General features: G+C 47.1%; 1 long non-coding RNA gene across 1 annotated transcript in view; it reads left to right on the plus strand.

Moving 5' to 3' along the window:
- LOC123765135 (uncharacterized) overlaps nucleotides 1-25,819 on the plus strand; it is a 187,967-nt gene that overhangs the window by 55,750 nt on the left and 106,398 nt on the right. The window contains exon 3 of the long non-coding RNA XR_011229935.1: nucleotides 6,621-6,774. This is a non-coding gene — a long non-coding RNA (uncharacterized lncRNA). The remainder of the gene's footprint in view (nucleotides 1-6,620; nucleotides 6,775-25,819) is intronic.

Here is a 25,819-nt window from a genome sequence, read left to right on the forward strand (position 1 = left end):
TGGGTCTCTGTCAGTCACTGTGGGTCCCTGTCAGTCACTGTGGGTCCCTGTCAGTCACTGTGGGTCTCTGTCAGTCACTGTGGGTCTCTGTCAGTCACTGTGGGTCTCTGTCAGTCACTGTGGGTCCCTGTCAGTCACTGTGGGTCTCTGTCAGTCACTGTGGGTCTCTGTCTGTTACTGTGGGTCTCTGTCAGTCACTGTGGGTCCCTGTCAGTCACTATGGGTCTCTGTCAGTTACTGTAGGTCTCTGTCAGTCCCTGTGGGTCTCTGCCAATTCTTCCCGTCTCTCTTATCCTTCTCTCATCTGCTTCATCTTCTCTCTCTTCCTATCCTAAGCAACCTTCTTCATTCTCCTCTTTTCTCTTTTCCTAAGCCATTCCACCAGACCCCTCTCTCCCTCCCTTCTTTTCTATCCCGTCCGGTTTTCCATCTCCATTCTCAAAGTTCTCCCCATCCCACCATCTCCAACAGCCATCCCCCATCGTGTTCCCTCCGTACCCTCTCTTCCATTCCATCTACTGCCCCTCCCCCCGCCACCACTTCCCCTCTCGCCCTCCCCACTTCTGCTTTCAGACTTCATGAATATAAATTGTTTGTTGCTGAGCTTGGTGCATTACGCTCAAAAATTCTGGGCGACGCAACATTTTCAACTGGTGCTTGTGACGACGCGAAGCCCTCGCCTCGCCTCCATGTTAATGTTATCACCTCATTAACTGCCTTGTGATGAGGGAGGGGAGAGAGAGAGAGAGAGAGAGAGAGAGAGAGAGAGAGAGAGAGAGAGAGAGAGAGAGAGAGAGAGAGAGAGAGAGAGAGAGATAGGGAGAGAGAGAGAGAGAGGGGGGAGGGGGAGAGGGAGAGGGCGAGAGGGAGAGGGAGAGGGGAGAGGGAGAGAGAGAGCAGGATCTGTGAGCCGATATCACACTGAACCCTCTGAAGCCCACACCAAAAAGATATCATAAGTGGAATAGGCGAGGCTGGCTAACATAACAGCTGCCTTTACAAATTTGTGTAAAGAATAATTCGGAACGTTGTATATCTGATATGTCAGACAATCTGAAGTATGCGGCTCCAGCGTGGAGCCCGTGGTTAGTCAGGCACAAGAGGAAGTTGAAGGTTCAGAGGTTCCAGAACTACGAGATATGAGTTAAAAGGAAATCATACTTAAATTGCACCTCACGTCGCTTGAAGACAGAAAAGTTAGGGGAGATATGATTACTACATACAAAATTCTCTGGGGAATTGACAGGGTTGATAAAGAAAGAGTATTTAGTGTGGCTGGTACTCGCACAAGGGGGGGGGGGGGACACAGGTGGAAACCAGTACCAAAATGAGTCACAGCGACATTTTCAGTGGCACAGAAAACAAATGTAATGCGCAAGGAAGTGATGTGGTGGAGGCTGACTCCATACACAGTTTCAAATATAGATATGATAGAGTCCAGTAGGCTCAGTAACCTGTACACCAGTTGATTGATGTTCGAGAGGCGGGAGCAAACAGCCGAAGATCAACCTACCCTCCCCTCCCCCCTCAAAGCACAAATATGTAGGTACAATTAGGTGAGTACACAAAAACTATAGACAGGCGACCGGTTTTATCACATCAAATAACACTAATGTACTGAGTATAATTAACACAGCGATGATAACATGAGCAATACAATGGTTTCATTATTTAACAAAAACGGTGGAGCTTTTATGCACTTTTCCTATCAAATATTTATTCTGAGTCAAATAATGATGGAAAATAATCAACAAGATTGAGCTAATTGCTAAGTAACCAAGAGCGACATCAGGACTCACAGTCATAGGTAGGTCCTCAAGGGCTAGACATAAGCTATCGCTTAGACCGGCAAGAGTTGAGACAACAGAAAAACTCGTTCTATGTTCAACTGCATTCCGACGTGTCCCCCGCCTGAGAGGAACCCAACAACCACTGCCGCCTCAAGTAAGTCCAAGACACAGACTCTGTGCCAACCTCAACAACACTGTGCCTTCAGGGGGACTAATTTCATTTACCCTCAACGTGACAGTTGTTTTGCAGTAATAAAGTAACCCGAACCTTAAGCGACGTTGCAGAGGTCCGCGACTCTAGGATCCCCGCCACCGTGTATGACAAATATCGCTGGAATAACAGTGGAAAATTTCAAGAAAGAACCGGACAAGTTTCTAATAGAAACATGTCCGGGTTTGTCGCACACATACGACCTTTAATATGGTCCAGGACGGACCGAAACGTCTTCGCTTCTTCATCTTCTGGTGTGTGGTCTGGTCATCAAGTTTCTACTGGGTTACCGGATCAACCTGGCTGTGATGGCTCTCTGGGTCTTAAGACTACGAAGACAAACCGCCTCGCAGACCAGACAATCACCAGGCAAGACTGGCCACAGGTCAGGCTGCTGGAGTAGAACAACTCTCGAAATTATCAGCAGGCAATCCAAGTGTCATTTGGAAGGTTCAGCGGCCATCATGACCCAGCGTAACAACCACGAGGATGGTTGAAGAGTGAGCGGCAACCTGCTGTATCACGTCCTCTTATAATTTCTACGAGCTTACGGGAGACCGCTTCCCGGTGGTCTCCCACTGCTCCTTCTCGACAAATATCTAAAGGATGATGACCGAACCACATCAGAAAACTGAAAAACGACGACGTTTGTGTCCGTCCTGAACCATTATCAAGTCGTGTTGATAATGGTCCAGTGTCGTGTTGATAATGGTCCAGGTCGTGTTGATAATGGTCCAGGTCGTGTTGATAATGGTCCAGGTCGTGTTGATAATGGTCCAGGTCGTGTTGATAATGGTCCAGGTCGTGTTGATAATGGTCCAGGTCGTGTTGATAATGGTCCAGGTCGTGTTGATAAAGGCCCACGTCGTGTTGATAATGGTCCAGGTCGTGTTGATAAAGGTCCACGTCGTGTTGATAATGGTCCTGGTCGTGTTGATAAACGACGGACCGAAACATCCGTCACCATATTTGTGACTCGTCGTCTGCATCACAAGGATGGCCGCGACATTCTGTAATACCAAGGATGAGGTGGGGCTGGCCCCATACAGCATTTCATGTAGCTATAATGAACCACAACAAAGTCAGGAGTCATTACACCGAATGAACGATATCCAAGTGACGGGACCCGGGCAGTGACGTTCAAAGCTGTGCAGCTGAGGTCCCCAGCGTGGTGTGCCCACTGCCACAGCAGCTGTGAGGTAAGCACTCCTGGTGAGCCCCGGTGGGGTAAGTGTGCCGGGGAAGAATACCCAGTGGTAACACCACAAGGGCCCCAAGCTTCCCACGCTCCTTGGCTCCAGTAATGAAACTCCCGCCAGATGGTGATGCGGTGGTGGTTTTAAGGGCTGAGTATACGGGTCGTTGAGGGTGGAGGTGGAGGATGCGGTGATAAGGGGGCAGGTAATTACCATAAAGTTATCCGGGATGGGATAAGACTACGCCCACAGCATCAGCGTCCTCCTGGGTACCAGACCATGTAGGGTAAGTCCATCCATCTCTCGGCGCGAGTGTTCTTACCTGGCTGGCCTCCGGCGATTGGCATTCTGCTGCTTGGCTCCGCCTTTTCAGCTGTTGGTCGCCTGATGCACAATTCCCCGGTCATTTTGTTATCCATCCTGCCAGATACTTAAACCCTTTGTTTACCTTCTCTCTTAGTCCACTCGTCCCGTTGTTACGCGGAGCGTCTTGTTAGTACATAATGTGTCCACATAATGGCCCTTATGTATGACTGTGGCCTGGCTGCTCTGTACCCCCGTGGTCTGCCGCTCCTGGTCTGCCGCTCCTAGCCTGCCGCTCCTGGTCTGCCGCTCCTGGTCTGCCGCTCCTGGTCTGCCGCTCCTGGCCTGCCGCTCCTGGTCTGCCGCTCCTAGCCTGCCGCTCCTGGTCTGCCGCTCCTGGTCTGCCGCTCCTGGTCTGCCGCTCCTGGTCTGCCGCTCCTGGCCTGCCGCTCCTGGTCTGCCGCTCCTAGCCTGCCGCTCCTGGTCTGCCGCTCCTGGTCTGCCGCTCCTGGCCTGCCGCTCCTGGCCTGCCGCTCCTGGTCTGCCGCTCCTGGTCTGCCGCTCCTGGTCGGCTGCTCCTGGTCTGCCGCTCCTGGCCTGCCGCTCCTGGCCTGCCGCTCCTGGCCTGCCGCTCCTGGCCTGCCGCTCTATACAGCCTAGAAAACTCTTCCGTCTCCCTCAAGGGAAGAGTGTTGTTACTGTTAGTGCGGAGTTGGAACACTCCGGCGGCCGTCTTCACTCTCGTGTTCATGATGATATCCTCATAACACAGCCAGAGTGTGCCCGGTGCACACTACTGATCACCTTGACTGTATGACCGGGACCGGCAGACGCTGGTCCCCCCCCCCCCCCCCACACACACATACTAATTAGTGAGGTAAACACTTCACCTTCATGTCAACAGAACCCATATGTCCAGCTCCACCTGCCCAAGGTTACCTAGACTAGATTTATGTCTTGCTCCTTGCCTGTCAATAGTCTCATTAGGAAGGTGGCATCAATGAGGCTGGTGGTGAGGCAATGGGTCTTGCCACACACTCAACATTTGGGAGATTTGGCTCAAACGCTAAACTCGTGTCTCTTCTTGTCTCGCTTTGATCGTTATCGACCAACAGAGAGGGTTATTCCGTCTCACTGAATTATGTTTTAATAAGTTCAGGACTGAAATAAATTCTCAGTGGATACACACACGCTTCTCAGTGTATATATCCCTGCTCTCCTCACCAGCAGGTCTGTCACACCTGCTCTTACACATGTCAGCATTGTGCGTGATGCAAACCATGACAGCCGGTGTTATCATCGGTCCAGATACACCTGTAAACCACTCAGCTTAAGTGCCAAAAGCTAGCCTAGTCCACAGGTGTGAACAGCGCCCAAGTCCACAGGTGTGAACAGCGGCCAGGGCCAACACGTGCCAACAGCGGCCAGGGCCAACACGTGCCAACAGCGGCCGGGGGCAACACGTGCCAACAGCGGCCAGGGCCAACACGTGCCAACAGCGGCCAGGGCCAACACGTGCCAACAGCGGCCAGGGCCAACACGTGTCTTAATGGTTTGGTGTGTTTGTAGTTGTCTCGTCAGTGGGGAGGAGCGCAGTATAAACAGCTGTGGCATTTTCTACGTTTATATTCCACAATATAATAACGTGACCTGGGCGACGTGCTAGCTATGGAGAGAGTGAATATGTGCAACATCACTGCTCAAGATGATGTACAAAGCGATGAAGCTGACCTCTTGGGAATGAAGTTTAACTCTTCAATTAACTTATAATAAGCCAGTTGCTGAGCCTAGTAAGCTAGGCAGCCAAGAAACTTCCAGCCAATAGGCACATTTTGTACATTTCAGTAGCAAAGGCTATACAACTTGATCTGTTGCACAAGTTCGCTCCCATGTTGAGTACGCACCGCTCTCCTGGGAGGCCTGCTCCTCTCCCACGCCATATATCAGACTTTCACAAAAGTTGGAGAAGAGTGTTTAAGAACTTGTTGTGCTGGAGAGGCCAGTGTATCAAAGCCTCCACTACCCAGATTGTAAACTCTGTGATAAACCTTTAATGCATTCACTAGAACACTATATTGTTGAATGTGAAGCCGTAATGGACTTTAGACCTCCTGGCCTCTTGTACCACCAACTGTGTAACTATTTCATTGACTCACGTGTTCTGGACGACATCCTAACAATTTATCTAAAATTTGCTTGTCCATTTTAAAGAATGAAGAACAATTTTATTTATGTTATTTTTAAGATACATCACCTATGAACCCATCCCTACCCTTGTGTGGCAGTACACAATAGATTTTTTTTTTACATAGTCATATATTAAACCATTGATTGTAACCATGATATATATGTGTTTCAGCCTACAGTTTAGACCTATTGTCTTATGTATGACCCTCTGTCCTGTGTGACAGTGAATACCAGCATTATCCTCACTTTAATAAGACTTAATTGAAATCCTCAGATTAAGCAAAATTGTAATTACTTTTGTCAATGAAGATGTTAATAATAATAATAATGCAAATCAACATTCAAGTAAATTTATTTAAAATAAAAACTAATATTACGGCTTTTAAATGAATGAGAACGAGCTGATGTAAGATAACAGCTCTAAGCTTACAGCCTTGTCGCCCCCCTTTATCAATAAGCCCTGGTGTTAATTCAAAAGAGAGAGAGAGAGAGAGAGAGAGAGAGAGAGAGAGACAGAGACAGACAGAGAGACAGACAGAGAGACAGACAGAGAGACAGACAGAGAGACAGACAGAGAGACAGACAGAGAGACAGACAGAGAGACAGACAGAGAGACAGACAGAGAGACAGTCAGAGAGAGAGTCAGAGAGAGAGTCAGAGAGAGAGTCAGAGAGAGAGTCAGAGAGAGAGTCAGAGAGAGAGTCAGAGAGAGAGTCAGAGAGAGAGTCAGAGAGAGAGTCAGAGAGAGAGTCAGAGAGAGAGAGACAGACAGAGAGTGAGCACGCAGCAACCTCACGTGCTTGTACACGTACAAAGTAATAACATCAGCACTGTACTCTCTCCAAACCAATATCTGTGATGACAAGTCATTAAAAATGCAATCACAGCCTATAATTAGATCAATCAAACTAGCGAATTGGTTTCTAATTACAGGACGGCCAACCAAACACGCGGCTCACTAATCTCAACTCGGGCCACGGCAGTTTTGGGTCATGTCTGCCAGCTGGCCTCTCTGTGGGGACCTTCACACCCTCTCGCCCCTCTCAACACCAAATAGCCAAAGCTCATCCCCCGCAAGCAGAATAAGGTGAGTACACCGGCAAGGGTGAGCACCGGCCAGGGTGAACACCGGCCAGGGTGAACACCAGCCAGGGTGAACACCGGCCAGGGTGAAGACCGGCCAGGGTGAAGACCGGCCAGGGTGAACACCGGCCAGGGTGAGCACCGGCCAGGGTGAACACCGGCCAGGGTGAGCACCGGCCAGGGTGAACACCGGCCAGGGTGAACACCGGCCAGGGTGAACACCGGCCAGGGTGAGCACCGGCCAGGGTGAACACCGGCCAGGGTGAGCACCGGCCAGGGTGAACACCGGCCAGGGTGAGCACCGGCCAGGGTGAACACCGGCCAGGGTGAACACCGGCCAGGGTGAACACCGGCCAGGGTGAGCACCGGCCAGGGTGAACACCGGCCAGGGTGAACACCGGCCAGGGTGAACACCGGCCAGGGTGAGCACCACTGGTGCTCACCCTGGTGGGGGCAGGTGGGGCAGGTGGATGCAGGTGGGGCAGGTGGATGCAGGTGGGGCAGGTGGATGCAGGTGGGGCAGGTGGATGCAGGTGGGGCAGGTGGGGCAGGTGGATGCAGGTGAGGCAGGTGGGGCAGGTGGATGCAGGTGAGGCAGGTGGGGCAGGTGGGGCAGGTGGATGCAGGTGGGGCAGGTGGGGTGAGACTGATGGTAGGAAATGAGAAGGGAACATAGAGGCGTGCGGCCTGCATGACAAGTGGAGGCCGGGAGAGACGCGCGTCATCACACACTAACTACCCAGCCTCTGGACTATGTCACACTGGGGGCCTGGTATCCTGGTGGATAGCGCGCGAGTCTCGCAATTCTGTTTCGCGGGTTCGATTCCCGCACCAAGAAGAAACAATTGGGCAAAGTGTCTTTCACCCTTAATTCCCCTGTTACCTAACAGTAAATAAGTACCTGGGAGTTAGTCAGCTGTCACGGGCTGCTTCATGGGGTGTGTGTGGTGTGGAAAAAAAGTAGCTAGTAAACAGTTGAGAGGCGGGCCGAAAGAGCTAAGCTCAACCCCCACAAACACAACTAGGTGAATACAACTAGGTGAATATACACTCCCCCCAAGTATGTAATCATTTTACACAAGTGGAATACACTGAAAGAATTAGTTGTAGAAGCCACCTCCATCCACAACTTTAAGGCCTAATTCGACAAAGAATTTGAACATTAGAATAGTTAAACTATAACATAGCGGGTACAACATGCCATCGCTAGCAGGCGGGGGATGAAGAGCTAGACCTCACTCCAACGTTGACAATGATAGTTAAGTACTAATAGGTAAGTACTCACAACACACTGACGCAGCCATATTCCCTCATTATAGACCCACAGAGCCCATGACAATAGAATGTAAGGTTAGTTGGATTTATTAGAGGGAATACTAAGTCTGAATGTAGAGAAGTGGCAACATTCCTGGAATAGGAGTGCCATGCCTGGCACAGAGCGAGGCATGGCACTCTTGGTCTGACCCCCACAGGAGGGACCCATCTCTGCTCCAAGGTCAGCTTTAGTACTGACGTGTAGTACAACACAGGTGGGACAATGTATGTCGCATGACGTCTTGTCTGCCTGCCTGTCTGCCTTATCAGCTCTCGATTGTAGGTTATGCGCCTACAATGGCTATAATGGGTAACGGAGAATCAGGGTTCGATTCCGGAGAGGGAGCCTGAGGGAGTACGTTGAGTTCACTCGACGTACATCTGGTAGATAAGTGTCAATGTCAAACCTTAATATAATTGACCTGGGTTAAAATCTCAATAATTATCAGGATTTGACATTTCTCTGACGATTGTTATTACATAATAAACACAAAACCAACTTTAATTACATGAAAGTAATTAATTAATATATCAGAGCGAGTAGAAGCACGACGACGCCGGTCTAAACGAAAATTAATTAAATCAAGTAAGTTTGCCGAGGCGGAGCTGTGAAGAGCCTCCGGGTCGTGGACACATTCCTCTCGCTCTCAGATCCAGTTCATTAAATTCCTGGGATCTCGTCGTCATCAGGCCGACGCCGCCCCGAGACTCCAGGCTCTCAACACGCTTGGTGCAGGAGGCCAGCTTCCTGTGGTGCTGGCCCCTCCACCCGCTGGTGCTGCACCTTGCTGGCCCCTCCACCCGCTGGTGCTGCACCTTGCTGGCCCCTCCACCCGCTGGTGCTGCACCTTGCTGGCCCCTCCACCCGCTGGTGCTGCAGCTTGCAACCCCTCCACCCGCTGGTGCTGCACCTTGCTGGCCCCTCCACCCGCTGGTGCTGCACCTTGCTGGCCCCTCCACCCGCTGGTGTTGCAGCTTGCTGTTCCCTCCACCCGCTGGTGCTGCAGCTTGCTGGCCCTTCCACCCGCTGGTGCTGCACCTTGCTGGCCCCTCCACCCGCTGGTGCTGCAGCTTGCTGTTCCCTCCACCCGCTGGTGCAGCACCTTGCTGGCCCCTCAACCCGCTGGTGCTGCACCTTGCTGGCCCCTCCACTCGCTGGTGCTGCACCTTGCTGGCCCCTCCACCCGCTGGTGCTGCACCTTGCTGTTCCCTCCACCCGCTGGTGCTGCACTTTGCTGGCCCCTCCACCCGCTGGTGCTGCAGCTTGGTGACAAACTACTCGAGAGAGTTATAAAAACAATTCGGGTAATAATTCAGTCTTGGTCCACCTTTTATAGCTAAGAATGGAGGCCATGCCACCCATCAGGTGGCGGCGTGGGGCATGGGCTGGTGATGGGGGGCGGCGTGGGGCATGGGCTGGTGATGGGGGGCGGCGTGGGGCATGGGCTAGTGATGGGGGGCGGCCTGAGGCATGGGGGTGGTGATGGAGGGCGAAGTTGGGCATGGGGGTGGTGATGGGGGGCGGCGTTGGACTTGGGGGTGACGATAAGGGGGGCATGGGGGTGATGGTGGGGGGGGGGGTTCGTGGGGCATGGGGGTGATGATGGGGGGCGGCGTGGGGCATGGGGGTGATGATGGGGGGCGGCGTGGGGCATGAGGGTGGTGATGGGGGCGGCGTGGGGCATGGGGGTGGTGATGGGGGGCGGCGTGGGGCATGAGGGTGGTGATGGGGGCGGCGTGGGGCATGGGGGTGATTATGGGGGGCGGCGTGGGGCATGAGGGTGGTGATGGGGGCGGCGTGGGGCATGGGGGTGGTGATGGGGGGCGGCGTGGGGCATCTAGGTGGTGATGGGGTGGCGTGGTGCATGGGGGTGGTGATGGGGGGCGGTGTGGGGCATGGAGGTGGCAATTGTTCTAGGTACCAGTCTGAAGGATGCGGTGACATATACAAGAAACATTGCGGTGCCCTGTATGGAGAGCTGCGACTCAAGTGGCAGTAAAGGGCCCCTCTACTACATGTATTGGAGAAGGTTTAACAGTATAGTAAGAACAAATAATTCAGAGATGACTCAATGGTATACGTATGATTCGTTGTGGGGGTCTGTTTTGGCACCGTGTAATGTGGCACTCTTTTAATTTATGACAACCCTCAGCCGCCCATGTTGTGCACTTGCCCGAATGTAATTGCTGTTAGAAAATTAATGCGTCTGGCCTCCAACTTCGAAAAGATATTCCAATTATTAGATACAGAAGTTTATACCAACATTACGAATAGAAAGAGAGAGGATTAGGGAATGAATTTACGTGCACAAATCACCAGCAAGAGAAGTTATCAGAAGTGTATGTATGTACCACACACACACTACTCCAGTGAACAGTTCGTAGCGGCTCAGTCCTCCTCCTCCTCCTCCTCCTCCTCCGTCAACGTTGATTGAGCGCTGGCGTAATGGCCGGATATGTGTGTTAAGTCGTGAGAACCGGCTCCAGGGACATGATATCAAGTTCACCATCCTTCCTTCAAACGCTATCGAGGTTCTACAGATAACCGAATTCCAGGTAACTATGTATGAGAGGAAAAAATATGTTTTTCTTTTGCTTTTGAAGGGGAGCGGATCTGTGTCAAGAACAATCAGCGAGGTAAATCCTAAGGAAAAAAATACATTAAAGGAGGTTGAACCTGCAAAAAAACTGTGTGGGGTGGAAGGGGGGAATCGGGGGAGGCAGGTTGAGCCAGACTCAGGTCTTCATGACTGGAGCCGGGAAGGGACGAGGTTGGACTAGTTTACTGTGACGATGTGTGTCAGGTCTACCTCTCTCTGCCCCGCCTATTATCCTAGCCTTGTACCTGCTGGGTACAAGGCCTTACTACTCTGACTTTCTAATTCTTTGTCAAATTTAAAGTGTCGAATTCGACAAATTCTTTGTCGAATTTTTTGCCTTTAAAGTTGTGGATGGAGGTGGCTTCCACAACTTTCCTTCTTGGAACATTCCACTTGTTAACTACCCCGTGCAGGGTACAAGTACTCCCTTACATCCTTCGGCTCATTTGCGCTTCCAGCTTCCACCTGTGTCCTCTTGTCCTGCTTTTTCTCAATCTGAAGAGGCTATCCTTGTCCATGTTATCTATATTCCCCTCAGTATCTTGTACACTGTAATCATATCCCCTCTGTTCCTTCTGTCATCTAGGGCTGTGAGATTTAGTTTCATTAACCTGTGTTCGTACCTTAGACCTTTTAGCTCTGACACCAATTATGTTGCAAACCTTTCTACGTTTTCAATTTTTGGATTTATTTTCTATATCATATGTATTTTCTATATCAGATATTGTGGCCTATTTTCTATATCATATCTACCGGCACCAGGCCAGCTACTGACCATTCCCAGGCTACATCCCACAACTTTCTAATTCATAGATACCTATTTACTTCTAGACCAGGGGTCTCCAAACTTGTCAATGTAAGCGCCACGTTATATATTTCCCATATTTATGCGGGCCGGAGGAATAAAAAATGAAAAAAACAAAAAACAAATCAGTGCCAGTAATTTAATTTCCTCAAATATTAAAGTATAAACATGGAAAAATTAAAACATATCTTTTTGGAAAAAATCAGGGTAAACTAAATAGATTCCTGCCTTTAGTTTTATGCAACCAAATTAGTGTGACGAATGATACTGTCGTTTTGACTTCAAAATTTCATTAAAATCAGGTTCCAGATTAGATGAGCCAATTGTAAGAATTGATTTCAAGTGATCATCAGACAAATTTGCTCGATAGTTAGATTTCACATACTTCATTTTGGAAAAAGTTTGTTCACACAAGTATGTTGAACCAAAAATGGACACAAAACTACAAGCAAACTTGTAGTTTTGTGCATTACATCCAATCAGTTGTGTATAACTGTATATTTAGGGGCCTGGTGGCTGAGTGGACAGCGCTCGGTGTTCGTAATCCTAGGGACAGGGGATCGATCCCCGGCGATAGCGGAAACAAATGGGCAGAGTTTCTTTCACCTTGATGCGCCTGTTTAACTAGCAGTAAATAGGTACCTGGGTGGTAGACAGCTGTTACGAGCCACTTCCAGGGAGGGGTGTTAAAAAAAAGTTGATTGACAGTTGAGAGGCGGGCGGAAAGAGCCAAAGTTCAACCCCCTGCAAGCACAACTAGGTGAATACAACTAGCAGGATACATCTACTTACGAACTTGTACATCTTTTCTCAATCTTTGACGGCTTTGTTTACTTATATTAAACAGTTTATGAGCCCCGAAGCACCATAAGGCTGTTTGTAACTATAACAACATTTCATTGGAAAGTTTCGATGTTCATAAAGTGTTTAATAAATGTAAACAAAGCCGCCAATGACTGAGAACAGATGGACGGGTTGGTAAGTGCCGGAGTAACTGCTCAATGAACCCGGCTCCTGGTTGACATATGCCTGGTGTCATCCGCATGAGGGATATATGGGGGAGGAGTGGGGGGGGGGGGAGCCAGCTGTGTATGAGTGAGATCTCTAGCTCACCCCTCATGCCTAACTGTGGCAGGAGGGCATAGTGAGGGGTCGAGCTGGATTAGAAGGCAGAGTGAGGGGAGGATGGCCGAATGAGTAGAGGATGGCCGAATGAGTAGAGGATGGCCGAATGAGTAGTCTCTAGAGGAACAAAAGAAACGTTACAAACGTTTCTGTCCCACCTCGGGGATCGAACCCTCGATCCTTGGGTGTAAGCCAAATACTTAATTTAACCTACTGCGTTAGAGGACCCTGGGAGCGTGTGCGAGCGCGCACGTGTGTAGAAAGAACTGAATAATATAATTTCCTTTGTATATTTCCTTTTCCACTTCCAAATTCAGTGCGCTTCTCTCCAGCGCCGCAATCCTTACGTCCCGTCCATTCAAGTTTCTCCACAGCCAACAGGCTCTCATAATCCCAATCAACGCTGTACAGCAGCCACTGGATCCTTGTTATTCTCCCGGCAGAATGGTATTGGAATGGCCGTTAATGGGATCCACGCACGATCAAGGCCATAGAGACGAGGGTTTTTTGTCTGCCGAGGTGCGAGTGGGAAGCCGAGGCACCGACGTTTATTGTTGGGATGGCCGACACGCCGCCTCGCAGCTGCCTCTCCGCCCATCCTCTTTCATACCCCCCTCCCAGCCCAACCCTTTCCCTACCCATTTCTATCCCAATCCATGGAACCTCCGCTAACCCCCCCCCCTCCCCCATCCTCACTACCAGCACCTCCCTGGGGGCAGTATCGTGCTACCAGCATTATCTTTTTGCCCTCTTATCTTCGCCATCACTATCTCCCAGACGAGCTATAACTCACAGCGCCCTCTACCACCATCCTCCCCTTCCTCTCTCATACACTTTCTCCAGTCATCACCACTCTCCAGGGACGCCATCATCACCACTGTCCAGGGACGCCGTCATCACCACTGTCCAGGGACGTCGTCATCACCACTGTCCAGGGACGTCGTCATCACCACTGTCCAGGGACGCCGTCATCACCACTGTCCAGGGACGCCGTCATCACCACTGTCCAGGGACGCCGTCATCACCACTGTCCAGGGACGCCGTCATCACCACTGTCCAGGGACGCCGTCATCACCACTGTCCAGGGACGCCGTCATCACCACTGTCCAGGGACGCCGTCATCACCACTGTCCAGGGACGCCGTCATCAACACACCACCTGATATTCACTCCTCCTGGCACTCAACCCTGTCACTCTCCACCCTTGTCACTCCCCCTTTCCCCCGTCACTTCCCCCTCCCTCCACTAGCACCCCCTCTCACTAGCCACTCCTCTCACTTCCTCTTTTATATTTTACATCCCTCCTTCCCTCTACCCCCACAATATCCCCCTTTCTTTTCACCCTTTCTCTCTCTCTTTCTCTTCACCCAGTTGCCCTCTCCCCCCCCCCTCACAACCTTTACCTCCCCCTCCCCTCCCCCCCCCTTCACCATAACCACCTCCAGACCCAAATAGATCATTAATGAAACCAAGAGCGCCATTGTCAGCCACTCAACAATGGCTGACTGCGATGGTCTCAGAGATCACCATTTACCGGCCCTCTCACCCACCATTGTCAAGCACTACAAAAAAATTATTATATTTCCTTTTTCTTTATTCCGCACTCTATAAAAAATAAAAGGTATGGGAGTTGTATGTAATTAGATAAAGGTCATCTTGGATTGTAGTGATCCTCGACGGACTGTGTATTGTTGACCAAGGCCGGAGTGACCAGACTTTAGACGCCTTGCTAGTATTGTCCATGGATATTATTATTAATAATATTATTCCTGTTATATATTAATTTAATGATAGCGAGTAGCTGATAATATTACTTAGCCAGTTCATACAAGAGTCACGGGTAGCCCACTGTATGTAGGATTAGTCTAGCTATATTGCTCCTCGTGTGGCGTGACCACATTGGTTGCCGAGCGAACTAGTAGCGGAAAAATGCCATTAACGCCATGAACTTTCCCACTCTCTCTCTGAGCAGCCAGAGGGCTGTAATATACCCAGAACTGCAACAAAATTCAGTGTACCTGAGGCAACGTGAAAGTCACACTAGTTATTCTATCATACCATTAGGCAGGAAAAATCACACACATCTTTGTGTCATTCAAAAAGTTTAGCAGACTTGGTCCTTACTTCAGCTAGGCGTAGGCTCGGCTACCAATATCTCTGGAGGTATGCTATCAGTACCTCTGGCAGTATGCTATCAGTACCTCTGGCAGTATGCACCACTTGTTTAAGCTTGTCATTCAAAATGATGTGCTACCAGAAATCTTAGCCAGATATCCCGGGTTTGCGTACTGGAGGTAGTGCTCGCTTAGTTCTTACACACGAGTTTGTCCTGTCCCGCTCCGCCAACTGCATGGGTGTTGGGTGCTTGGTAACTCAATTAATATATATATATATATATATATATATATATAACTCCTCACTAAAGTAAATTGTTTGGCTTAGAGACTGTTGCGGTCTAGCTCCTGAGCCAATAATGTGGCTCTATAACAGATTTACCTACTCCCACATTATAATACACGAACTAAATCAAGAAATAATCACTCAGACACATACACACACACACACACACACACACACACACACACACACACACACACACACACACACACACACACACACACACACACACACACATACACACAGAAACATTAAGTAAAGGACTTAAGTACACAAACATTATATAATTCATTGTTAATAAGTCGGAATTTAATATTCAGGGGTTCTGACCCCAGTGGTCAGCACATTACCATGGCAACGTTTCATGCACAAGTCAACAGTCCCTGATGAGTATCAATGATGATGAATACTTTCCTGCTTTGTTCGATTCATTAAGTATATTCAATGAGGACCTGGTCTTGTATGACGCGGACTGATGGCTCCTAATCCACCATGAAAGCCAAGACAATTCGGATCATTACAAAGCTAAATTGGCTTTCGGATATCTCAGATAAAATTAAAATCTGCTGGACGGATGTCTAGCTGTTTTGTGTCTCTAAACTGTTGTAGCCGGTCCTGACCCCTGAGGAGCGGTGTACATCAACACTGTGGCTTCCTGTCCTTAATAGTGAAGCTGGACACCTGACTCCTCCCCTCCCTCCCTCCCTTCCTTCCTTCCTTCCCACCACAGCATCTCATTTTCCTGATTGCCTCTCCTCATCTTCTCCATGATGCTCTTTCTTCTTGTATCCGACACTCACTCTCTGCTCTGCTTCCTCCACTTTCTCTCCTACTCTCCCTCCTTGCCTGTCCATCTGTCCATCCCTCCCTCCCACTCACTCTCCATCCCTCCCATCCTCTGACCCTCCCTCCCTCTCATCCTCCATCCATCCATCCCTCCCTCTCACCCTCCATCTTCCATTCGTAAATCCTTCCTACATTTGCCAACATGCTGCCTATTCCCGCCCTCAATCCAAGCTTCATCAATCCTACCAATCATTCAATCCCTACTTCCCTCCACTCGTCCACGTGAAGAGCTCCCCAGCGTCCATGCCACGTCCTCACCCCCCCCCCCCAGCAACACCTGGCCACCGAGCCCTCCCTCCTAATTGGCAACCAGCGCCCCCTCTCATGCCACCAAGAATCCTCGCTAATTATTCCCCTAATTACGGCCAGGTTATTTAATGTGTGTGTGTGTGTGTACTCACCTATTCGTGAGTACACACACACACCCACATTCACAAATATTTGAGTATACACATACACAAATAAACGAGTACACACACACACACCTGTTTATGCCGGCAGAATTGAGAATAGCTCTTGGACCCCGGATTTTTACTCGTAACCTTCTCTAAGGCAATGACTCCTAACCTATTTCCCTATCATATCTAGTTTTCAAATTGTGAATAGAGTCTGCTTCTGCATCTTATTCCTTTAGTTCGTTCCTTTTTCCCACTATTACACTAAAAGAAAACTTTCTAGCATCTGTTACTCAAGGTTCCCTCCATGCCCTCTTGTTCTATTGGTGTTCATTGTGAACATTTCCTCACTTTTCACCACGTCAATTCCCCCTAAGCATTTTATATGTCTGTCATGTCTCCTCTCTCTTTCCTCGTTTCTAACGACGTCAAGTTTAATTCTTTCAGTCATTCTTCATACCCTGCCTCTCGCAATTCAGGGGCGAGCCTCGCTACAAGCAGCCGAGCCGTTTCGAGTTTTTTTTATCTTTTTTTTTTTTTCTATGGATGCTGGAGGGTGAGGCGGCACCAGGTCATGGCAGCCCAACCACTGTGACACACAGTCTGGGGGACGTTTTGTGCTCCCCATAAACATACGTTTCGGATCTAAACAAATCAAAGCTTTTTACACTGGGGCTTTCCGGCCGTTGGGAGTCAGTAATTTCTTTCCTATTGGAGCTGAGTGCTGGGAACAATATAGTCTTGCCAGGAGATGGAGGGATACCCAGGTCTAAGTCAACTTCATCCTTGTTACATGCTAAATTGACCCCAAGTGATTTCTTTTATTAACACATTTAATTATCACTCATGTGATAATTAAAGTGATAATGGTCCATGTGATAATGTCCATTAACGAAGATAAGTTCCCGCTCCTGCATTACGGAAAAAATTAAAGTATTAAAACGAAAACCATGTACAAAACTCAGTCAAATCGTAACACAAAATGGAAAGGCAATGTGAAGGATCTGGGTGTACTCATGTCGGAAGACCTTACCTTTAAAGAACACTATAAAGTAGCCGTCACAACTGCAAGAAAAATGTCAGGTTGGATAACATAGAACCTTTCACTAGAGATGCTATACCGATGATGACACTTTTCAAAACGCTTGTGCTCTCTAGAGTGGAGTACTGCTGCACAATGACAGCCCCTTTCAAAGCTGGAGAAATTGCTGACCTGGAGAGCGTGAGAGAGATCCTTTACTGCTAGAATCTACTCAGAATCCACATCTAAACTACCGGGACCGACTAAAGAGCCTAAATCTATATTCTCTTGAGCGCAGGCGGGAGAGATGCATAATAATTTACACGTGGGAAATATTAGAGGGGCTGGTCCCAAACCTGCTCACAGAAATAACATCACATGAGACCAGAAGGCATGGCAGGATGTGCAGAATACCCCCGGTGAAAAGCAGAGGTGCAACAGGTACCCTGAGAGAGAGTACTCTATCAACATCAGAGGCCCGAGACAGTTCAACACGCTTCTACTACACATGAGGGACATAACTGGCCGACCCCTCACAGTGTTCAAGAGAGAACTTGATAATCACCTCCAAAGGATACCTGATCAACCAGGCTGTGACTCATACGTCAGGCTGCGAGCAGCTGCGTCCAACAGCCTGGTTATTTTAGTAACACATTCCGGTACAGCTACATTTGAGCAGCTGGGCCATTTCCCGTGAAGTCTGCGGTGAGTGCAACCCAGATTATAGTGCAGTCGGGACCCGTCCATGTTGTACAGCTTTCAGATAGTGAGCTCCGGAAGGTGGAAGTTAAGCACCGGGCGCTCTACACCTTGACTCTTTACTGGAAATTAATCGAGGTTAGGTTATTTGTGATTGAGAAACTTGTTACAAGTGAAAGCAAAGTTCCCGAATGAGCAACAGTGTAACTGAGAAAATCTATCGAAATTTATTTATGTATCTAAAGTTTATGTAAAGAAAATCTGAGTAGAAACTGGAAGTTTATTATTTTCTGGTTTAGGGCTTCTATCCCTCTAACTATTTTCTTAGCATCAGGGCTTAATTGGAATAGGAGTTCTCCAAAACTCATTTTCGTACTTTTAAGGTGAAGAAAAGAAGTGATTTACTATAGAGTGTATTACACTTATTTATATAATTTGCACAACGTTTCGAACCTCCATGGTTCATTCTCAAGTGAACAGATCTTACAATACTAGTTGATTTTATACCCGCATTAGGTCAGGTGATAATACAATAAAGGTGAAAACATGGGGGGATACATAAGGGATAAATGTGAGGTGAAACATAGAGGCTGCAGAAGGCTTATTGGCCCATACGAGGCAGCTCCTATCTAAACACAAAGATTAATCCAGTGTAATTGGCCTGTTATGTTGGACATTGTCTTCTGTGTTGACATCGATATGTTTTTGTCTTGTCCTTACTCTCATGGTGGGTAGAGTAAATAGTTCCGTGATTTGGGTGTTCATGGTAGGTCGCTCTATTCTTATGTGAATTGCCTCAAGAATTTGTAATCTTCTTGCATCTTGGGTTTTGTCTATTATGCAAGTATTCTTGTTCAACATTTCTCTTGTTAGAGTAATGTCATGGGCTTGTCTCATGTGATTCCTAGGGGCACCAGATTGAAGATGGCATGTCAAACGCCTCGTCAGCTTGGTCTACGTCATACCTATGTACTTACATTGAAGGTTACATCCTTCGTGGGGGCAAGTGTACATGTATACAACGCTTGACTGCTGTAGAGGGTTCTCCGTCGGCTTCGGGCTGTTTTTGATAAGGAGTTCGGAAGTCTACTTCCGAACTCCTTATATATATATATATATATATATATATATATATATATATATATATATATATATATATATATATATATATATATATATATATATATATATATATGTATATACGTATATATATATATATATATATATATATATATATATATATATATATATATGTATATACGTATATATATATATATATATATATATATATATATATATATATATATATATATATATATATATATATATATATATATATGTAGGGATAAACAGTGATAAATTTCAGGTACTCGGGTACGGTAAAAATGAGGACCTTAAACATAATACAGGTTACAAAACACAATCCAATCTGTCCATAGTAGGAAAGCAGCATGTAAAGGTTTTGAGAATAATGATGTCTGACGACCTAACGTTTAAGGAGCATAACCAAGCAAATATTGCGTCAGCCAGAAAAATGACAGAATGAATTACGAGAATTTTCAAGTCCAGAGATCCCATCACAATGGTTGTGCTCTTCAGCCTCAGATATGGGTTCGGGCGTTTGATAATACCATTCCTTCCCCCAGTCTCATCCCAAATCCTTATCCTGACCCCTTCCCAGTGCTAAGTAGCCGTAATGGCTTGGCGCTTTCCCTTGATAACTCCGTCTCTCGTCAAATCACTTGTGCTGTCCTGTCTTGAGTACTGCTTAGTACTCGCTTCCCCCTTCAGAGCAGGAGAGATTGTTGAAATAGAGGGAATACAGAGAACATATACATCTTGAGGTTATCTTGAGATGATCCCCGCGGCCCGGTTCTCGACCAGGCCTCCACCCCCAGGAAGCAGCCCGTGACAGCTGACTAGCACCCAGGTACCTATTTTACTGCTAGGTAACAGGGGCATGGGGTGAAAGAAACTCTGCCCATTGTTTCTCGCCGGCGCCAGGGATCGAACCCAGGACCACAGGATCACAAGTCCAGCGTGCTGTCCGCTCGGCCGACCGGCTACATAGACGCAATAAAGCACCAAAATTATTGGGATCGTCTCAAAGCTCTCCAAATGTACTCACTAGAAAGAAGACGAGAGAGATATCAAATAATATACACGTGGAAGATACTGGAAGGCCAGGTCCCAAATCTACACAGTAAAATAACAACGTACTGGAGTGAACGATATGGAAGAAAATGCAGAATAGAACCAGTGAAGAGCAGAGGTGCCATAGGCACAATCAGAGAACACTGTATAAACATCAGAGGTCCACGGTTGTTCAACGTCCTCCCAGCGAGCATCAGAAATATTGCCGGAACAACCGTGGACATCTTCAAGAGGAAACTAGATTGTTTCCTCCAAGGAGTGCCGGACCAACCGGGCTGTAGTAGATATGTGGTCCTGCGGGCCGCCGCAAGCAACAGCCTAGTTAACCAATCTCTCACAAGTCGAGCCTGGCCTCAGGCCGGGCTTGGGGAGTAGAAGAACTCCCAGAACCCCATCAACCAGGTATCAACCAGGTATTGCTCGTCTTCCCTCGCATCCACCCAGCGCCGCTCCTCCACCCAGGGCCGCCCCCTCCCCCATCCAACCCCCCCTACTCTACTCTGCCCCAAGACGCCTCCCACTACCATAATGGGCCCGCAGGACCCCCTTCGCTCCCCCCTACTAACAATGGTTCGTTATCCACAAACAGCCGTGTTGACCATTACAGCCTCGCGCTCCCCCGCCTGAATAATCCTGCCAGTTTTATTGCACTTGTGCTGCTCTGTGTGCTCCTGGGGAGGGGTGAGGGGAGGTGCTCCTGGGGAGGGGTGAGGGGAGGTGCTCCTGGGAAGGGGTGAGGGGAGGTGCTCCTGGTGAGGGGGGGAGGTGCTCCTGGGGAGGGGTGAGGGTAGGTGCTCCTGGGGAGGGGGAGGGGGAGGTGCTCCTGGGGAGGGGTGAGGGCAGGTGCTCCTGGGGAGGGGTGAGGGGAGGTGCTCCTGGGGAGGGGTGAGGGGAGGTGCTCCTCGGGAGGGGTGAGGGGAGGTGCTCCTGGACCAAAACATCAAAACTGATAACTTTACATCAGGAGTGACAGGAACACTATTCAATTTGTTAACTTATTCAAGAGAATTGATCAAATGAGAAGAGGAAATAGTTCCTAACAATAGGGACAAGATTTTGGTAAGTCATTTAGAAAGCTTGTTAGAAACGGATCCCACAGAACTGATGATAGGTCTCATGGGATGGTTAGGTTTATGCGTCTTGACAAGTCCATAGAAATATGGTAATGAAGGTGATGAGATAGTAAATTGATTAAGAAGATCTTTATGTTTACTTAACAACTTCCTCCAAGTTACTATTGAAGAACTTGATGATGTCGTCAAGAGGATTTTTCCTGAGTTTAGTGTATGTTGAAGAATCTAGGAGGAGATCATTCATTTTCGAAATATATTCCTCCTTGTTTAGAATAACAACAGTGTTGGATTTATCAGCCTTTGTTATATGAATGGAAGGGTCGGCTCTTAACTCCTATAAGCTTCGTCTGAACCTTTCAGGAAAATTGTTTGTTTGAGGCGTCAACATTGAACCATAAACAATACTTTTAACCAGGTTTAGATTATGTGGAGAGAGTTTTGTTTTTCAAGCTGTAACAATGAACTAGCAATCTTAACTGCAGAATTTGATTTGAAATGGCAAATAACATACCATAACCCAAAGCAGTAACCACATTTTCACATATCGACTTTGATGACAAATTCAGCACGTTGTTTGGACTGGATTTCTTTGTCCAATCACTATTTTTAATCAGACTTTCTAACTTGTGCTTTAGAATTTTCTGTAACTGATTAACTTTTCTGCGTAAGTCACTGTATATTTCATCCATCAGAAGATTTTTCCATTCCAAAGGTATTGTGTGATGAAAGTTTCTTTTTGCTGCATCCAGGCTTTTGAAAACAAAACGTTCACTTGATTTTGTCCTTATGTCCTCTTAATGTTCATTTTTTTATACAATCAGATATGTAACTGTATAACTTTGCATAATAAAGTGTACAACATAAAAAATGGGGGGGGGGGGTTGGAGAAGTGAACACTCATGCGTATTCAGAGTTAAAGGCAAGTTTTTCTCTGAATGCTCTGTGTTCCCTTCTTTGAGGCTGTGATTCCCTATAATTGCACCAGAGGTGTTACCCCCTAATATATATATATATATATATATATATATATATATATATATATATATATATATATATATATATATATATATATATATGAATGAAAACTCACACCCCAGAAGTGACTCGAACCCATACTCCCAGAAGCAACGCAACTGGTAACTACAGGGCGCCTTAATCCGCTTGACCATCACGGCCGTCAAAAGGAAGTGATAGCCGAGGCTATTTGAGCCACTTCCCCGACGGCAACTCGGATGGTAATCTTGGGCATAGCATTTCACCAAATCACCTCATTCTTTGGGGCACACGTGAGGAACACAAAGTGAGGAACTTTTTTGTGTTCCTCACGTGTGCCCCAAAGAATGAGGTGATTTGGTGAAATGCTATGCCCAAGATTACCATCCGAGTTGCCGTCGGGGAAGTGGCTCAAATAGCCTCGGCTATCACTTCCTTTTGACGGCCGTGATGGTCAAGCGGATTAAGGCGCCCTGTAGTTACCAGTTGCGTTGCTTCTGGGAGTATGGGTTCGAGTCACTTCTGGGGTGTGAGTTTTCATTCGCATATAGTCCTGGGGACCATTCAGGCTTGTTTGCATATATATATATATATATATATATATATATATATATATATATATATATATATATATATATATATATACATATACATATACATATATATATTCATATATATATTCATATATATATTCATATATATATGGTCTCTTGCAGGTCAGCGTTAAGTCCCCGACCGTCCAGAGGTTTGGTCACCATTCCTCCCCTCCGCCATACCCCAAATTCTTACCCACATGCCATCCTAGTGGAATACAGTCGTAACGGCTTTGCGCTTTCTCCTAATAATTACCTTAACTCTGCCCGTCCTCGTAACTGAGGTACTTACGACAGGCGTCGTCCTGCTCTCAATAATTTCTTTCTCAATAAAATACAATGTTCACTTTGTGATGTAACCGCCTCTCAGACCTCTAACTTCCTGGAGCATTGAAGTCTATACAGATGTAATACTTGATGATTACAATTTCTAGTGATAAGAATACAAGACCTTTTACTTCGCTAATTAAAGCAAGTGTGTGTGGCTGTGTGACTGTTAAGGAGGAACAGTTAAACCCCCCCCCCCACACACTAACTGTACACGGTCCTCCCAGCTTCCCAAACATGGTTTGGGAACGATGCTCTTGAATTATGAAACAAATTACCAGGTGACATAATACATGACGGGTTGCTGGACATATTTCCCAGTGTTAGACACACACAAGGACGAGTCCGGTGGCTGTAGAGAGGAACTGCCTCGTACGCGCCGACGGGCCTGAAGCAGTAGTCTTTATGTTCTTACACTGGTCGCCAGCTACATGTAAGTGGCCAGTGACTGCTCGTAACAGCTGCTGCTGCTGCCTCCTCGCGCTCTCAGCAACCACAATACATGAAAATCCCATGACTGCCTCTCGGCGCCTCGCCTCCAGGGTATTTGCATGCTTCTCATCTCATGCCAATTCCAGCCTTAACGTCGCCTGTATATGCCACTTTCATCACCACACGACAGTCGCAGGAATTAAGCTTAGAAACGGAACCAGAAAACACGAAAGGCCTCGAGTGGACAAACGAGTTGTGTGTGTGTGTGTGTGTGAGAGAGAGAGAGAGAGAGAGAGAGAGAGAGAGAGAGAGAGAGAGAGAGAGAGAGAGAGAGAGAGAGAGAGAGAGAGAGAGAGAGAGAGAGAGAGAGAGAGAGAGAGAGAAAGAGAGAGAGAGAGAGAGAGAGAGAGAGAGAGAGAGAGAGAGAGAGAGAGAGAGAGAGAGAGAGAGAGAGAGAGAGAGAGAGAGAGAGAGAGAGAGAGAGAGAGAGAGAGAGAGAGAAGTAATGACTTGACGATATGGAAATTCGAGAGAGCGATGACCGTGCCAGGTCTGAGAGGCCGCCGTGACCAGAATACTGCTAGTAGGGACGCCTGAATACCTCTGTTAAGTCCCATGCTCGCCCGGCCAATGAGAGCCTCCTGATGGCTCGCTGATAACTAATCGCTGCCGTCAATCGACACAGCAGAACCTGGGAGCGTCCAGTGCCGCCTTGAATGTCTCCCAAGGGCGGTCGTGCGGTGCCCTGCCGAGCCTCACAAGCACACAGTTCACTGCTGCATCTTCTAACGTAAACTTATAAATGACTAGAACTCTTTCTGCATAGAAATCAGGTAAAATGTTCAGTAAAACCACTACAAGCCTTTAGGACGGATCAGTCAACAATTATTCAAGCTCAAAGGCTGTTCCATACTGGTGAGATGACCGGCCAGCTTAACCACTCGTCCCTCACCTCTCATACAACTTTAGCAACCAATTTTTGTTACCGTAGAATTCCTTAAATTATCCCTTTTATTTGTTTACATTTACACACACACGCACACTATATATATATATATATATATATATATATATATATATATATATATATATATATATATATATATATATATATATATATATATATAAGAAATAACAATGCCGAACTATAAGAATGAAACAATCATTTTGGGGCAATGAGATGACTTGAACCGGCGTTCAGGTGATTTCTAGACACCTGCTTTAACCCACTCAGCCACGAGAGGAGAAAAGCGAAGCAACCCATGACGCTACTGAATTCATTGGGAGGTTCCAGAGGCCCGAACTGGTGCCCAATCAGAATTTTTATGGTTGGCCCACTTATGCTCTTGCCTGAAGATAAGGTTGTTCACATCCTTACATCCTCCTTCAGATCACAATCGTAAAGAAAAAAAACTACCCTGGCTGGGCACCAATTATGGGGATCTATAGAGTCTTCCAATGGATTCAGAAGTTACGGGATTATTGGCTTTTGTCCGGTCGTGGCCGAGTGGGTTAACCACTGTACTGAGCACAGTGACCCGCCTCCTCTCATAACTCATAACTTTTTAAATTAAAAAAAAAAATAATAATAAATTTCATAACTTCTAAACTTCCCTTCACCTATGCCTCTCCATCCTCTTTACCTCCCCCCCCCCCCCAAAAAAAAAGACCTAAGGCTCTCAGAGTTTTGCAGTTTTATTACTAAGGTCATATTTTAATGTTTTTTAATGTTTTCGTCACTCTTTGTGTTTTAAAATAAAATTGGTTGGGTTTGGAAACATTGACATTAACTTTACCTGAACATTTATAAAAACAATAAAATATTTAATAGACAATTGCACTATTTTGCTGAAACCCGGTGAGCAGTGTAGTGGTTAGTGGAGGTGTCCGGTACTCACCAGAACGACGGTTCAGGTCATCTCATTGACCCAAAACCATTTTCTCATTGATATATCACGCCATTGGGATTTCTTTGAGAATATATTTATAGGGATTCCACCTCTCGGTGTATTTGTTCGAACTCTCAGCCTCGGAGAAGATGATATGCAGCACCCGGGGGGCATTATGAGGCTTCCAGGTGTACTTCATATTTTCTCCTAGCGCCAATTATAATTTTTTTATTTTTTTATTTATAATTTAAATGTTTATTATTTTTTTTAATTTAGACAATTTGATCTAAGACAATTTTTAATTTAAAAATTTGTCATCAAAGGTGGGTTACAGCACTGGTTACACAGAAGGTAAAGAAGTAAAGCTTGTTACCTATTAAAGCTGAA

This window comes from Procambarus clarkii, chromosome 29 (genome assembly GCF_040958095.1).
Source record: "Procambarus clarkii isolate CNS0578487 chromosome 29, FALCON_Pclarkii_2.0, whole genome shotgun sequence".
NCBI lineage: Eukaryota > Metazoa > Arthropoda > Malacostraca > Decapoda > Cambaridae > Procambarus > Procambarus clarkii.